This window comes from Diabrotica virgifera, chromosome 9 (genome assembly GCF_917563875.1).
Source record: "Diabrotica virgifera virgifera chromosome 9, PGI_DIABVI_V3a".
Classification (NCBI taxonomy): domain Eukaryota; kingdom Metazoa; phylum Arthropoda; class Insecta; order Coleoptera; family Chrysomelidae; genus Diabrotica; species Diabrotica virgifera.
The window spans coordinates 208,706,319-208,724,256 of record NC_065451.1 but is presented as its reverse complement, the minus strand read 5'-3'; the positions used below and the strand labels follow the sequence as shown (position 1 = coordinate 208,724,256).

The 17,938-nt window shown below is 34.2% G+C and overlaps 1 protein-coding gene across 1 annotated transcript in view; it reads left to right on the top strand.

The window, feature by feature from the left end:
* The first annotated feature begins 354 nt into the window (after positions 1-354).
* Positions 355-17,938, top strand: part of LOC114331693 (zinc finger protein chinmo) — a 285,780-nt gene continuing 268,196 nt past the window's right edge. Inside the window, exon 1 of the mRNA XM_050660928.1 lies at positions 355-624. The gene's annotated coding sequence lies outside the window, so the exon portion shown is untranslated. The remainder of the gene's footprint in view (positions 625-17,938) is intronic.

The window sequence follows — 17,938 nt, the reverse complement described above, 5'->3', positions numbered from 1 at the left end:
CCTAGTAGTTTTCACGGTATCTTTCATAAAATGTGGTCCAATATTGACAATTTCTGTATATTGAAATAAAAATAAGAAATACAAGGTGGGTGGTTTCATTGTGCCGGTGAGTGCATAAGCGCGACAACACTCACTCCTAGCTAGCGTCGGCTATAAACACTTGCGATAAGGACCCTAAAACCGCTGTCCCGAGACGCCAGTCTCCCGTTGCATTTCGCCCGCTCTATGCCCTTTTAACCGCTGCGCAGCAATCCAATATTTGAAGCGCGCGCAGCGCATTACAGTTCCGACAGCGAGCAAAAGCAAAAAATTTCACTAGCACACGCACTGACATTCACCGAAAGGTAAAATTTGACATGCGCCAATACAAAAAGGTGCAGGAACTGGTGGTGTGTCAGTGTACAAAACTAGACAAATTGATTGTTAGAGCGTTAGAAATGCATCTGTATTATATTATCGGCATAGTTTTTCTTTGAATCTGTTAGGTATATCTCAGTAAATGTTGTGATAAATGTGATAATGATAGAATAGAGTAGTTTTTCGTGATTTACCAATTCCCGAGTACCTGATATTTGCAGTGCGAAGAATTAACAAAATTAGGCCAGAATTTAATGATTTACTAAGGTAAGTGAACTTCAAAACATGTATTTTAAATTGTATTCAAATTTCCTTCATCGCTTCATTCAAAAAATCGCTCAACAAAGAGCGCTTCCAGAAAACAAAAAATGCATCGACCGCTGCACTTTCAAAAACGAATATTTTTCAAAATACACTGCCCTACATTCAAATCTCGTTCTATATCTACTAATATCCTCAAATATATCAATATTCTTTGTATAAATAGTTCGATAGAATCATTAAATGTGTGAAACACAAAAGATAAAGGTATAAGCGCATATACGTGCGTTGCGTTGCTCTCCCACTATTGATTGACTTCATTGAATAGGTAGAGAGCAAATATCCTAATCAACTTTACTCCCACTTCATGTTCTGTCATTTTCACCTGCACAGGTACAAAATCCTGTCATTAGCTACCTGTCTCTCTGGATCTATATCATATATTATATACAGGAACTTACCACTCACCAGGAATCAAGTATATCGAGCGGTTCCTTCTTCGAATACTATCAAATTATGAAAAATTAATGAGGTAGTTAGTTTCTATCGAACTGTCTAATCGGCTCCTGTAAAATAAAAGGTCGATATCCACAAAAATGCTCTAAAATACAGTTATTTTTCTGTACACTACAAAAAAAGGTCATAATTTACTATGCCGCTTTATGTCCTATCGATAACAGGTGCGTTTTTTACTATTAGAATAAATTTGACCTGTCTTTTTGTTATTATTTGCAATAAACAATAATTTTTAAGCTTTTGGTTGTATTTTGTTGTTTGGCCGCTAACAACAAAAGATTGACATTTTTTTGAAAATTGTCCGTAACAGATATATTTTCTAGACATATTTTCCTATCTCAAAGTCAGTACCGAATTTTTGGTTGTTTAATAAGGTATTGTCATATTTGCTTTTATATCTGAACTTTTTCTTATAATAATTTAATTCATTAATAACCAAATCTATCAAATCTGCGGTACTGCCAAAAGTACTGATGGTGCATTAGTACCTAATCTATCTATATATCTATAGCCTATTTCGCCCATTCTTGAACGTAGGCCACCCCTTTTTCTCTTCTGGATCCTCTGTCCTGGGCTATACTCATCCATTTGGAACCAGCGTCAAATTGTCGTTCACTTGCATATCTAGCTAGCCTAACTCCATTCAGTACATCTGTCTCTTCATACTTCTACTTCTATCCCTTTTAATACCCCTTTCCTCAACTTCATCATCTTATCATTATCCCCCCCATACTAATACTACTAAAAAGTAGTATTTTCTATCCATCCTCAGTATTTTAGTTACTTCGGCTTCTCCAACGAGAAGCTATTTTCTTTCTCATTTTTCCACTATTAGTTACATCTAGTTATTTTCTTGTTCCTTACTTCTGTTGGAGTTTATCTTTCCCTTTACTTCCACCCCAACAGAAGTTCTTATATTCTTGTTACAGTTCTGCTATTTTTTCGTTTACATCTTTGACCTTAGTGATTTTTCTTATCCACTCGTTTTTCTTATCCTTCAGATTTACTTGTAGCATTTTTCTCTCCATGGCCCTATGTGTTTTTGTAATACCCTATCCATGTCATTTCTTGTCAGTGTCCATCTTTGCGCTCCATATGTCAATACAGGCAGTACACATTGGTTGGCAGTACCTAATACAGATTGAACAATGTGCGTAACAAGCATTTTCTAGGTATAGCTACTAACTGTTCCTAGCACAAAGTCATCACCAAATTATACAAACAATAAAGAAACGACATTTTTTGTCGTTTCATAAGGTATTGTCATATTTGTGTTTATATCTGAACTTTTTCGTCTACTTTAATTCATTAACAACCAAATTTATCGAACCTGTGGTACTACCAAAAGTACTGGTGATGCATTAGTACCTAATACAGAGCTAGTATTAACTTGCACCGGAAATGGACATTCTACAAGTTTCTATTTATTATCAAATATCTCAGAAATTAACCATAATTACGAAATAAATGCGGCATTGTCCGTAATTTTTAGGTGACTTGCAGGGACGGCTTGAGTTGAAAATAGTTATTACAAAAATAAAATCAACTTATATTATTGTTTATCTACTCCATCTCATATTATGTATGTTTTTAGTTTGTGAAAACTGTCATTATAGATAGCAGTGCGTGAAGAATTTAAAGTGTGCGTGAAGTAACAATGTATTTTAAATGGGATTAACTTTTTCACACTGTTTTTGGCACACTTTCATATAATCAAATATCCTTAACTTTCGCGTTGTCATGGTAATAACATGTGAGCAATAAATTACAACAAAAGTTTTGACAGTTTTGTGGTTTGAAAGAAGTTAGAATTTTTAAATGTCAAAGTTCTAACAATTATAGAATAAAAATGAATTCCAGTGACGAAGAGTTACAATTTTTTATTTGTTTATCGTAGATAAAATAGTGTATGAAACTGTGCGTGAAGTACTTTTTGCGAACTTACGCGATGTATAGCACTCGCCCCGCTGTCGCTCGTGCTCTAAAAATCGCGTGCATTCGCAAAAAGCATATTTCACGAACTGTTTCATAAATAACTATTATCGCACAGGACGGATTTGTATATTTTCTGTGTCATCATCATCATTCCTCAATCTCTTGCATCCACTGTTGGATATAGGTCTCCTTCATATTCTTCCATTGTTCTCTATATTGTCTCTTCTGTATCCAATTTCCCACTGTTTTTATCAAGTCATCCATCCATCTTTTTGGTGGTCTGCCTCGGTATCTTTTATCTTCTCTAGGTCTCCATTCTATAAGTCTTTTGGTCCACCTATTATCATTTAAACGTACTACAGTCCGGCCCATCTCTATTTAGCTTGTGCAATTTTTTCTATGACATCTGTCACTTTGGTCCTCTCTCTTACTATCCTATTTGGTACCATATCTCTTCTTGTTAATCCCAACATTGCTCTTTTCATTTTTCTTTGGCTTATTCTCAATTTATTTGCAGAATGTTTAGTCAACGTTATAGTTTCGGAACCATATGTTATTACCGGCAGTATGCATTGGTTGTAAACTTTTTTCTTCAAGCAAATCGGTAGCGTTCCTTTTAGAATATGTCACATCTTGTCAAATGCTGCCTATCTCAAGTCTATACGACGCTCGATCTCACAAGTTTGAGTGTCTTTTCCTATTCTAATTTCATGCTCTAAATCAGTGGTTCCCAACCTTTTTCGGCCTACCGCCCATTTTTCCAAAAACAAAATACTTAACGCCCCCCTTAAAAAACTCTTCCATTCTTAAAATTAGTAACGCACTTTCATTCACAATTGTTTTACCTTTTTTGTGTCAAAGGCTACCTTAAATATGATTCGACGGCCCCTTAACTAATCCAAGCAACAACAAATTTAAAAAAAAAATGTTTTATTCAAAAATACAGTATTCATGTATTGATCAAACTTTAACTTAAATACATATCATAAAAAACAATATAATAATAATATAACATTTTTAATAAGAAGGCTAAGCTTGATGTAATGATAGTAATCTGTCAATATTTGGTTCCATACTTGTCATCAGCAATCTTAAATCACCGCGCTCCACTATGGACAGTCTATTTCTCTTCTTTGTTAATAAATTGCTGACTATGCTAAATCCTCTTTCGGCTAAATACGATGAAGGAAAGGCAATGAAAAACTTCTTTGATGCAGCCCATAAAGCTGGATATAATACTGAAATTTGACATTGCAGCCAAAATTCTTGATATCCATTTTTAAATTTCACTTTTAACTCTTCATTTGTTGACAATTCTATCAATTCCTCCTGTAGTGATAATTCTGCTGTTTCTAAACTTGAGAACGGTTCTAGCACCCAATCTGGAATAATCAGACCAAGGATATCCTGAAATCTATTCCTAAAATCTTCTTGAAGTGCTTCCAAGTGCTGGCAATATACCAGAATGTCTTCATCATTTGTCTCCACAGAGGAAAGATTTTGAAACTGATGAAATTGTCTCCGACCCAAATTTTGCCTATACAAATTAAGTTTTGACACGAACGAGGAAATAGTTCCTTTTGCTTTGATCAAATTCAAATTATCACCTTGTAGCTGTAGGTTTGTTTCATTAAATTTATCGTATAAATCAGTTAAATAAGCAATATCGCTCTTAAATTTTAATAAATTATTGTCTCTCAAAGAATCATCTTTGCTTTCAAAAAACTCTAAAACTCTAAATAAAGAGATCATAAAATCTTTTTAGACAGGTACCCTTCGAAAGCCATCGAACTTCTGTGTGCAACAATAAACGATTAAAATTCTCGTCGTTTTCATCACACAGTTTTCTAAACAATAAACAATCTATCATTGAGAGCACTGCTTCTGATCTTGTTAATTGCAGTAATTACATATTGTAGTGAACAATGAAGGCGATCACTAAGATTTTTTGCAACTAAATGCTGTCTGTGAATTACACAATGCACGGCGAGTATATTTGGTACCGCTTTTTTCAAATATGCTATCAGTCCGCGGTGTCGTCCAACCATTGTCGGAGCACCATCTGTAGCAACAGTTATGACATTTTCTAGAGGTATACCTTTATCTGTAAAATAGTGTTCCAGAACATCAAATATCGATTTGCCTTTAGTATCTGTTTCCAGTGTTCTTACAAATAACAGTTCTTGACAAATTTTTTCTTTTTTTATGAAGCGAACGTACGCAAGAAGTAAAGACTCATTGTTTGGCAGAGTTGATTCATCAAGCTGTAAAGAAAACTCAGTAGTCTTTAAATAATCAGTTAGAGAACGCTCCACATCCTCAGACATTTCGTCAATTCGTCTCTGTACCGTATTATTGCTTAATGGAATTTTTTTAATAATATCAGATGCCGGCTGGTGCAGTACAGTCCGCAAAACTTCACTTACAGCTGGCAGTATTAATTCTTCGCCAATAGTATGGGGTTTTCCTGATTTAGCTAAGGAAATGTTATAAGAAAATGTTATAAGTAAGGAAATGTTATAAGAAGCACGTAGCCCATCATCGTCTTGCTTTGATGCTGCTGAAAAGATACTAGCTAAAGTTGGACGTTTGAAATGTTGTTTTTTGAGCATTTCAAAATATGATAAATTTCTGTCTTTTCTGTCGGGATGTATTTTGGTCAAATGTTCTTGTAATCGTGAAGGTTTCATGGCTTCATTTGAGAAAACTCTCTGGCAAATTAAACACATTGGTAATGCCTTATTAGAAGGCGACTGAATAAAACCATACTTCAAATATTCGACATTGTATTGTCTGCACTTTTTCTTTGGATCGGACATACTGTAGGTATATCTGTAAAAATAAATATGCTGTAGCCACCGCTTTGATAATTTTAAATAATAAACTTTTAAATATTTTTTTAGTTAGCAAAATCAATATTTCAGAGTGGCGGAATATCCAAGCAAGTAGTCGAGAAATTTAAAACATGCCACAAGTAAATAAATATACACTGAGAGAAGAATTTGAGGAAAAATTACAAAACAACTTATTAAAAATTACCATACTGTACACATATTATAAAAATAACTTTATATTCAGTAAATAGTTTATTTTTGGCAGTCTATGATCAGATTGCTATTCAGTATAGTAAATTTTATTAACATTTTTTGTATTTTTTCCCCAATTCTTCTCTCAGTGTAGGTAGGTCCTAATTAACTTTTTACTTTGATCCAGTTTGTGCAAGTTGGTACTTTTTGAATATTTTACAATAACTATACATATAAGGAAACAAATTTAGATTTATTACATTTTTACAAATACCTCGTAAATTACGATAGGGAAAAATAATAAAGAATTATAGTAAGTGATATAAATGCCACGTAGATACTTACCTTTGTGACAAATATGTATTACAATAAAATATATTTCTAATAAATTCACTGCAACTTTCTGCAAATAACACACAGAAAATTCACCACCCTGCTTTAGCGAAACAATCTCGAATGATTAAGTTATGCCTGACCATGCCGCTGCGCGAAGGAGGAGCCAAAATTCACTTAAAGCAGAAAGGTTCTACTGGAAGTGGAATTATACTAACCAAACTGAAACGTTCGACTGCAACGTCGAAATTGTTGCAGTGTTGGACTGAGTGATAAATAAAAAATTGCACGGTGCATAACCAAAATGCATTTTGTGCATTTCGTTTATATTTTCGGATTCACCTTCTCTATTTCTGTGTGAGAAGCGAAAAGCAAAGTTGTTAGAAGCAAAGAAGCAATGAGTTACTTTAGGGGGGCGGCAGCTGTTCCTCAACGCCCCCCAAATTTTCCTTGGACCCAAAAAGCCCCCTTATCTCTCTTCAACGCCCACAGGTGGGCGGTACCGCCCCCGTTGGGAACCACTGCTCTAAATAGATATAGCTAAAAACCTGATGTACTTCGAGCCCACCTACTCTCATAACATCACGTGGAACTAAATTAATTTTTTTTGTAAAATCTGTTAAATTTGATCGATAGATTGATGCTCAAAATAGTTCAGAGAAATAAGGGAAAAAATATCCTGTTAGTGGCACAACCCCCTCCAGGCCGAAATCAAATTTTTTGAGTAGTATGGACGTCTATAATAATAACCTATATGTTTCCTGCAGCCGATTTTGATGATATCCTCCTCCTCAGTCGTTTCCTCATTGCTGATTGTCGTGATTCCCTATAAAACGAGCAACTATCTCTTTCCATCGGCTTCTGTCCTGAGCTTCCCTCATGGATTCAGAGAATGTTTTTCCACTGGCTTTCTGTACTTGATCCGTCCATCGAGTAGGTGAGCGACCTCTACTTCTGCGCCCTTCAACGTTTCCCGAAATTATAAGTCTCTCAAGATTATCATCACTTCTTCTTGCAATATGGCCGAAAAATTTTAAGACGGTGGAGAGGCAAATAGAAGAAAGTCCAGTCTGAATATTAAGCTCTTGGAGGATTGAGTGATTTGTTATGTGTTCCGCCCATGAGTTCTAAAGCATTCTTCTCCAGCACCACATTTCAAAGGCATCAATCCATTTTCTCTCGTCCGATTCCATTGTCCATGTTTCGGATCCGTAATTAAATATGGGAAAAATTAAAGCACGTACTAATCTTATTTTGGTGTTCTTCCACAAGGAGCAATCTTTCCAGATTTTCGATAATCGACTCATAGCGTTTTTGGCCATGCCTATTCTCCTACGTATTTCTGTTTCACAAAATCCTGTATTACTGATGTAGGATCCTAGATAATTGAACTCGTTAACCACTTCAAACTGGTCCAAGGCTCCTGTTGTCTGAAGTGAATTTGAAAAATCTACTATTATAATTTTTGTCTTTTGTTTATTGATCTTGAGACCACATCTATTGCTTTCGGCTTCCACTAGCTGCAGCAGGCTGGACATTTCTTCTTCGGATGCAGTTATTAATGCTGTATCATCTGCATATCTGAGATTTGAGATCTTCTTTCCTGCGATAGAAATACCGCCATTCCATTTGTCGAGTGCTTTTCTCATTATATAAACAAATGAAGATGAAAAAACGGTAAATTTTCGCTTTTTTCGTCTATTACCAAAAAGTTAAGCATTTTAAATAAATTTGAGAGTAAAAAACTCATAAATCGTATAAAAAATTTCAATATGGCGTTCGCTGAATATGTCTATCCTTATTGGTTGCTTAGAAAATTGCAAAATAAATCATAAATTTTGAGTTTTTATAAATATTTATAACTTATGTAAAAATTAACATAGAATCTTCTTATTACACGGAATGCTGAGACTTATAGTGCTTAAATTATACCCTAAATTTCAAAGCAATTGGTAAAATGGTTTAAAAGTGATTTAATTTGTTTATCCCAAATTAATTGAATTTGTTTATCCCAAAGAACATGTGAATTAAAAAGGGGGGGGGGGTAACTTCGTCCCTAATTGTCCTAGGACAATTGTGTTTCTTTCTAAATGTGTATAAAAATTCAGTCTTTTAAATATGAAAAAATAATTTTTCTACGGGTAACGGTTAAAAAGTTATTCTAATTGTTTATAAGTAAGCAAAAAATCGACATGTTTTTGCAAAATAATTCTACACTGTTTAAAATTACTTTTTGTCATTTTTTTAATTAAGTTAATAGTATACATGCTCTTCTTTCATAAAATGTCCGAAGTATTACTGTAACCTTATAATTTTCTGACTTATAGTGTTGCAAAAAAAATGAATTTGGAATAAACAAATTAAACAACTTTTAAACTATTTGACCAATTGCTTTGAAATTTAGGGTATGATTTAAGCATCAGAAATCTCAGCATTCCGTGTAATAAGAAGGTTTTAAGTTAATTTTTACATAAGTTATGAATAGTGTGACCAACTCCAATTCAGTCGAATTCGGGACAAGGCTAAAAAAAATACCTAAAATCCGGGACATTCCCATGAAAATCGGGCCATTTTTTTTAAATATAGAACTTTAATCATTTTATTGAACATTTATCATTTTTTTGTTGAAAAAATTTTTTTATAGGGTGGGTTGTAATGATAATCACACTTTTGTTAGTTTTTGACGTTTCGGATTCCAATCCGGAAAGCGTTCTCAAAGAAGGAAAAATTTGAAAATCAACTGATGTTGGACTTCAATGTAAATAGAACCTTAGGTTAATATAAAAATATAATTATCATAATTACATTGTCATGTTTTTAAATCGTCTTTTCAGAAGACGATAATTAAAATACAGAAACGGAAAAAACCCAGAGTTTGAGTTTTCGTAGAACTATAATACAACGAAATAAAATGCATGCGTTTTTGATGTGGTATTAGTTTTACATTTTACACTAGACAGATAGTTTAGGTCGACTATTAGAAATTGTCGACTTTTTTTCGTCCCACCAATTCAGTTTGATGTGAATTCTTAAAAGAATAACGTGTTCAAAATTTGAAAATAGAATTTTACTAAACCGTTGAAAATTCGGATGACCCGGAAGCCTTGTCCGGGACGCCGGGACACGACTTCGTAATTCGGGCCATGTCCCGGATTTTTCGGGCTAGTTGGTCACACTAGTTATGAATATGAATATTTATAAAAACTCAAAATTTATGATTTATTTTGCAATTTTCTAAGCAACCAATAAGGATAGACATATTCAGCGAACGCCATATTGAAATTTTTTATACGATTTATGAGTTTCTCACTCTCAAATTTGTTTAAAATGCTTAACTTTTTATTAATAGTCGAAAAAAGCGAAAATTTACCGATTTTTGATCCTCATTTGTTTATAACTATGTATATTATCAAAATCGGCTGCAGGAAACATAAAGGTTATTAATATAGATGTCCATACTACTCAAAAAATCTTATTTCTTTGGACTAACATCCAATTTATTGGTCTTCTGGTCTTCTTCATCAGCTTTTCCCTTTTCAGGGGTCGCTCTTTCTTACTCTTCTTCCCCACTTTTTCTGTCCATTCTGTCTTCTTTACCTACACCTTTCTCTCTCAACTCCTCTGATACACAGTCCTTCTATCTTTTCCTTGGTTTTCCTCTACCTCTCCTTCTATCCCCTTCTAACAGCACTATCCTGCACCAATATAGTTTTAATTTCTACGTCTAACGTGGCCAAACCGTTCTAGTTTTTTTTTAATCTTTTTAAGGCTATAGCCTCTTTCCCTAATCAAGTTGTCCCTGATCATGTCCCTTTACTTCTAATCTTACCCAGCATCGACCGTCACATTTTCATTTCAGCTAGCCCCATCTTCTGTTCCTGAATCTTCTTTATAGGCCACACTACACCAATTCAAGCCTCGCCACACTCTTGTATATCTTTCCTTTCAGACCTTCCCCGATTTTCGATCACAGAGTATCCGGCTCATTCGCGTTCATTGTTAGACCGTATTCTTGGCTATATGTCGCTATTCTGTTAACTAGTCTCTGAAGATCTTCAATATTATCGGCTAAGACGAAAGTGTCATCCGCGTATCTAATGTTGTTAATGAGAACTCCGTTCACCTTTATTTCAGCTGTTTCACCCTCAAGAGCTTGTTTTAGGATCTCTTCCGAGTAGGCATTAAAGAGAACTGGCGACAATACGCATCCCTGTCTCGCCTCACGTCTAATTTCAATTTCCTCTGACAACTGTTCATTAACATGTACTTTTGCTCGCTGCTTATAGTATAAATTAGATATGATCTTGAGGTCATTGTAGTCTATCTTCTTTAATTTCAGGACATTCATTAATTGTTCATGTCGTACTTTATCGAAAGCTTTATTATAGTTAATATAACATACATATATATCTTGATTGACGTCTAGGTACCTTTGTATTAGGATATTAAGAAAAAAAAGAGCTTCACGCCTTCCTAGGCCTTTGCTAAACCCAAATTGTGTATCATTTATATCTATGTCCAGTTTATGATAGATTCGGTTATGGATGACTTTCAGTAGCAATTTCAGCACATGGGACATCAAGCTGATGGTACGGTAATCGGCGCATTCTCTTACGTTTTTCTTTTTGGGGAGACAAACAAAGATCGACGTTAACCATTCTTTAGGTAATACGCCTGAGCTATAAATTTGGTTCAAAAGTATAACTAGAACATCAATGTGCTGTTCACCTATAATTTTTATTAATTCGATAGGAAGCATCTCAGGCCCAGGGCTTTTTCCGTTCTTCATTGTTTTTAATGCATGTGCTATTTCTTCTTTTGTGACATCTGGACCTATTTCTTCTGAAGTAAGTTCTATGTGTTCCAGGTACCCTCTTTAATCATCGAACAGTTCATCTATGTATTCTGCCCAGCGTTGTACTTTCTCGTCGGTCTGTGTTATAGTAATCCCGTGTCTATCCAGAAGTGCACCACTGCTAACCTTAAGTTTTTCCTATTCAATAGCCCTTCTCTTCCAACATTTCTTTGTTCTCCTCTACTAATACGGTATCATGAGCAAAGAGCATTGTCCAAGCTGCTCCTTTACCTTCTGTGTTAGTACATCTGTAATAAGATTAAACAGGTAGGGCTTCAGTGAAGTGTCTTAATGCAAACCAATCGTCACCGTACATTTTTCTTTCAGTCTGTAGAGAATCACCGAGTCTTTTCGCTTTTTTATTTATCTTTCTTTATTTATGATATGAAATACATACAAGAACGCAACTATGTCGGTGAAACTACATAAAAACACGGACCATATCCCAATCGGCAGAGGAGTCCGACATGGCGATACCTTATCGCTTAAGCTGTTTATCGCGATACTAGAATATGCTTGTAAAAAACTTAACTGAGAAGAGCGAGGCCTAAATATTGACGGTAGAAGATTAACAAATTTGAAATTTGCAGACGACATAGTTTTATTCTCTGACAACCTCAAGGAGATATGTACAATGCTACATGAACTTCAGTTAGTGTGTACTAGTGTAGGTCTTAAAATAAACATATCCAAAACAAAATTCATGACAAACCTAGTACCTAGCGAAAATATCAATATTGGAGACAACGAAGTAGAGCTAGTGGAAAAATACATATACCTTGGACACGAAATAAAGATTATAAGAGACAACCAAAAATGCGAACTACGAAGAAGAATAAACCTAGCATGGGCAGCTTACGGAAAACTCAAAGACATCTTTAAAAGCGATATACCAATTTCTTTAAAACGTAAAACATTTGACCAATGTGTGTTGCCTGTAGTGACTTATGGTGCCGAAACTTTGACATTGACAGCTACAACTTCTAAAATGCTGCAAATAACCCAGAGGAAAATGGAAAGGTCAATGCTGAGTATATCGCTTCGTGACCGAGTTAGAAATGAAGACTTAAGACGAAGAACAGGAGTTACCGATGTAATTTTCCGAATTGCCACCCTGAAATGGAACTGGGCCGGACACGTCGCCCGAATCAGTGATGGGAGGTGGACGAAGAGATTACTTGAGTGGAGGCCGAGATTAGACAAAAGAAGTAGAGGAAGACCACCTACTCGTTGGACTGACGATCTCAAGAAAATGTCAAGAAATTGGATGCAAAGTGTTCAAAATAGAGCAAAATGGACAAAATTGAGGGAGGCATATGTCTAGCAGTGGACGCAAAGGGTTGGATGATAATGATGATTTCTTTATGAAGAAATGTAATAACATAAACAAGTAAATAAAATATTGTTATATTCAAAATCTTATTTTTCTGTTATGCATTCTTTTCTCTACTTCGCAAAGCTTCTTAAAGTAAAATAGTACAGTATTTCTCATGATCATCTTTCAGTGCGTCACAGTTTTTCGATTTCTTTCTAACGCATTAAATTGTATGTGACGGAAAAAAAGGCACGTCGGTGATTACATTTCGTCGGTGACATTTTTATAACATTTATTCTAGTTATTCTAGTTGTCGATAGATGGCGCCATAATAAAAAAATAATTTTTTTTAATTAGATAATAATATTACAAATATAATCTGTATAATTTATAAGACTATACAAATCAAAGAAAATACCATTTTATAAATGCAAGAAACACATTTGATTTGTTTTTATTCCAAATTGAAAATAAAATGTGACAACTGTCAGATTTAACTAAAATGTCATGTTAGAATAAATGTCATAAATGTGTATTATCACGGACTTACCCTTTTTTCTATAATTTGTTACGCACTGAAAAATGATCATGAAAAGGACAATACCTACATCGTTTGACAATATTTTTCCTTGAAAAATATTTCGTGTTTCATTCTTGGTTCGTGGAGAATCGTGGGCGTCTTTCTCACTTTATTTTTCTAAGACACTAAACATCCATCCTTGGTCATAGGCCTCCTCTTCCTTCTTTCATGCCTCTCTATCTTGGACATTTTGCATTTATTTTGACCTGGCGTGTTTCTTCAAAGTGATCTCAGCATCGCATTTGTGGCCTTTCCTTTTTCGATTGTGGTTCCGCGGTCTCCAATGTATTATCATCTTAGTCCATCTTTCATCCTTCTGTCTTAAGGTATGTCTGGTTTTTCTGAGACTACATCAAACAAATAGTGGGAATTTGGTTTTATTCATTAAAAACAAAATAATTATTTAATTTCGTCATCAAAATCGTTTTTTAATAATTGTACGAAGACTTTATTTTAAGAAACAATGACAATTTGTAGAAAAATGCAATTAGGGAATGGAAATCGCTGCAATGACGCTGTGTCAATTATTACAACATTATACTAATTGCATTTTGTGCATTAATATTGCATTAATTACGTTTAAGTTGGTTTACGAAATTACATTCTTTAAAATGGTTAGATTAAGATTCGACAGCGTACAAGCTATCAAGATAAGCCCATTTTGAATTTTGTTTTGCAATCCCTGATATATTTCTTATCCCCGATTTCCTTATGTTTTCTTTTACCTGATATAACCATCTTATTAGTTAAACGCTTGTTTGAAAGCAAACAATAGATGTTTTATTACATGAATAACTTCTATTGTTGATCTTTCTTTTCTGAACGCATGCTGGTATGATCCTATTATTTTTTATGTGTATATTGTTAGTCTTTCTCTTTATTTGTGCCTCTTTGATTCTCATATATTCTCGTATATTCTTCTGCCTGATCAAAAAGAACGGCAGAGGTAGTCTCATCAGATAAATTACCTGAAAGGCGCTTCCACATATGAAGTCAACAGTGGATAAGGATAGCAACATAGTCAGAATTCGTATTGAATACATCTTAATGAAACGTAGATACCATGATGGGAAACGCAATACAGACTATAAAAGCATACTAGGTGCTAATATGCGGGAAAACGGAAGCATTGGAGCAAAATATGCGGGAAACGAACTGGGATAGTTTAAGAAATGATAATATGTATCAGACAAACCAGAAATAATTTTAAGACAAATAGAAGGAAACTAGAAGGAAATGGAAGGATAAGACCCAGATGGAAATGGATAAATCAGATCGAAATAATAGGAAGGAACAAAAGAAAAAGTTTGGAAAGAATAAGACGATGGCCAAAAATAAGAATGCATGAAAAAATGGATAAATGAGGTGCTGGAAAAATGATATAAGAAGAAGCAGTAGAAGAAGAAATGTCATCTTCAAACCTTCTCGCAATCCTCTTTTTATACGTTATTCTGCTCTCTACTATCGTTACTTTAAATTTCGCTATATGCAAGATCAGTTAAAGATAAATTATTCTAAATAGAATTGCAAATTCGTCACTTTATCTGCTTTTCCTAAAATCGCCTGTGTGTTTAAACCGGTCCAGTCGCAAATGATTTTCAGGCAAGATATTTGTCGTCTATCAGGACTCCCTTTTCCTTCTATTTTATTCTTCATATTTAGCTGCAACAACTCGCACTAATCATTTCTAAATATGTGCCCCAAATATGCAATCTTTTTCCTTTTAATGCTTGTCAAAAGATCTCTGTCTCTTTCCGTTCTGTGCAACACCATTTAATTCGTAATATGGTCGGTCCATGGTATTTTAAAAATTCTCCAAAAAGGCTACACTTTAAAAGCTTTCAGCTTTAAAATTAAGTTACAACAACAACATTAACAGTCCAAACTTCGGCACCATAAAGAAGAATAGAGTATAACATTTTAGCATCCGATATCGGTTTTGGAAATTGAGTCTTTGGTTATTCAAAAATTTTCACATCTCCAAAAAGGCTGATCTTGATTGCTCTATTCTTGATCGAATTTCGGATTTAGGTTTTCCGTAATCCAATATCTTTATTTTTTATCTGGATCCTTTTTATGAATTTACCCATCTTACTGATTCTTCTTCTTAAGGTACCGTGCATTTCTGCGTAGGCGTCCAGCGTACATTGTCTTGTCAGGTGAGATGTTAGATAGTCAGGATTAAATTATTCTGTTTTTAGTAGGATTGTGAACTATGGATTCCTGTTCACTGGTAAATATTACGCAGCCATGATACCTTTTTACGCTCTTCTCTTACCATTTACCTTCCCTCGGAGTACCATTTGCTGAAAAGTGTATCGTTCTCTTCGTAATAATATGTGTCCTAAGTATGCAGTATTTTTATTTTTTACATAATTAAAGTGTTTCCTATCCTGCAAGCCCAATCTTCTTAATATGGTGTATTCCACGAATATACTTCTGTTTTGGATTATCGCGACAACGAATATTTTAGTGTGCAACATAAGAAGTAAGCAGTGGCGACGCGTGACTTTTTCTGAAGGGTTACCAAAACCAGATGCAAAAAATCTTATTTAAAAAAATGAAGATATGGCTAAATGTATATATACACTCACCGGCACAAAATTCCGCCACCCAAAATTTTTGATTAAGTTTGACAATCTATAACTTTATTATTTATACTTCGATTTTAAAGATTCTTGCACGAGTTTGTAGGTACATGTATTGATGTTAATTGCTATTATTCTGGTAACAAACATTTTTTGCTTAGATGGCATTATACGGGGGTGAATGTAAGCGTTGTTTTTTCTCCTAACTTTAAAAAATTCTGTGAAAAGATTGGAGGGCTGATTTTGTTTCATACTCCTTTTGTATTGTCCTGGAGGTATCACTAAGGTCTTGTTTTTTGAATTATCTGAATATCTCTTTTCTTGTAAGAGCTGTAATTAAAAACACTGCTTTGAAGGTTTATTTAATTAAAAATATCAAACGCACTAAAACTAACAAAACGAAACAAATTTAACAACAAAACAAAACAAATTTAACAACAAAACAAAACAATTCAATAGCGGTTATGTCCACCTCTTGCAGCAACGATTGCCCACAATCTGTTTAGCATCTAATAAAGATTTGTTTTCCTTTCCTGGGGAATAGCCCGATATTCCTCTACCAGGGCCATAACTGTACCAAATTTTCTGGAGGCCTAGGATGACGGCAAATAGCTTTTTTTATTCATCCCATAAATGCTCAAAATGATTGAGATCTGGGCTGCATGCGGGCCATTCTAATCTTACCAATCCAACCTCAATTGTATGAGTCAATCAGTGTTTTTATTTACAAAAAATGGTACAGCTGTTACAAGAAAAAAGATATTCGGATAATTCATAATTCAAAAAACAAAATGTTGGTGATGCCTCCGGGAAAATATGACAGGACTATGAAACAAAATCAGCTCCATTTTCCCACCGAATTTTTTAAAATTAGGAGAAAATACAACGCTTCCTTTCACCCCTGTACAATGACATGCAAACAAAATTGTTTGTTACCGAAATAGTACCACACAATATGAATACATGTATCTACAAACTGGTGTAAGAATCTTGAAAATCGGAGCACAAATAATAAAGTTATAAATTGTCAAACTTAATCAAAAATTTTGGGTGGCGGAATTTTGTGCCGGTGAGTGTAGCTTCAATAATATCATTTTGTATATCACTTGAAACTCTCGAAAAAACAGATGTTCCTAGATGTTGACAAAATTTTTGATCTTTTTTGGCAATTAATGTTACCAATTCCCTGTAATTGCCTGGATTGTCAGAGTCGTCGCACTCAAAATGACCACGAAACGCTAGTTCTTGTTTGGCCCAAAAACATACAGTATCTATTATAAGTGTGCTAAGGATATACCTATTTACTTTTTTAACAAACTCATTATGTTTAGAAATATTTGCTTTAAAAGGTTGGTTAAGAGAACTTTTGATTTTTGTTTTGCCAAACTGAATCAAATTGGGTATACATCTTACATGTAGGTAACGGAGAAATTTCATGTCTCCTTTTTAAAAATCTAACACTATTTAAATCGTGAACCTGGTCCACCCATTTTTCTGTAGAAACCAGAAGAGATGGCCAACAATACAGTATATTTTTCTTGCAACCATAATATAGCCAAGGATTTTCACTGTACCAACTAAATTTAAAATATCGAACTACTTTTGTTGATTCCTTTTTTAAATTGTTTAAAATAGATCTTTCATTTTTAATCTCATTTTTTTCTTCAAAATTATACAAGGAGAATTACTTTTCAAGTAGTTGATCGATTAAGAAGCGACATTCATCCATGGTTAACTGCACGCACAATTTTTATAGGTACTGTCACCAATTTTAAATGTGGTAACAGCGCGCTTATGCCGTCGCTTCTTCAAAATTTTAAGTCACTAGCCGGTCCCGAGCGCCAGCGTGGGTATATAACCATTGTAACCAGAAATGAGTTTGGTAACAAAGTATAATAAAGTGCAACTGAGTCACATAAACTCGCCAATATTTTCGTGTCTACGAGTAGTTGGCTATTTACTGAGTTAGGTACTATTACCACATAATACAATAATATATTTCTATTGGTAAAAATATTGGTAAATAGAATTAATCATCGTCATAAAATATTTATTTGCAAGATTTTTAACTGTTACCAGTGGTAACAGTGGTTACATGGACGCTTCGCCAGTGGAAGTACGAAAGTATTTTGCTCTAATAATTACTCCAATAAACAACAATATAATTTGCAA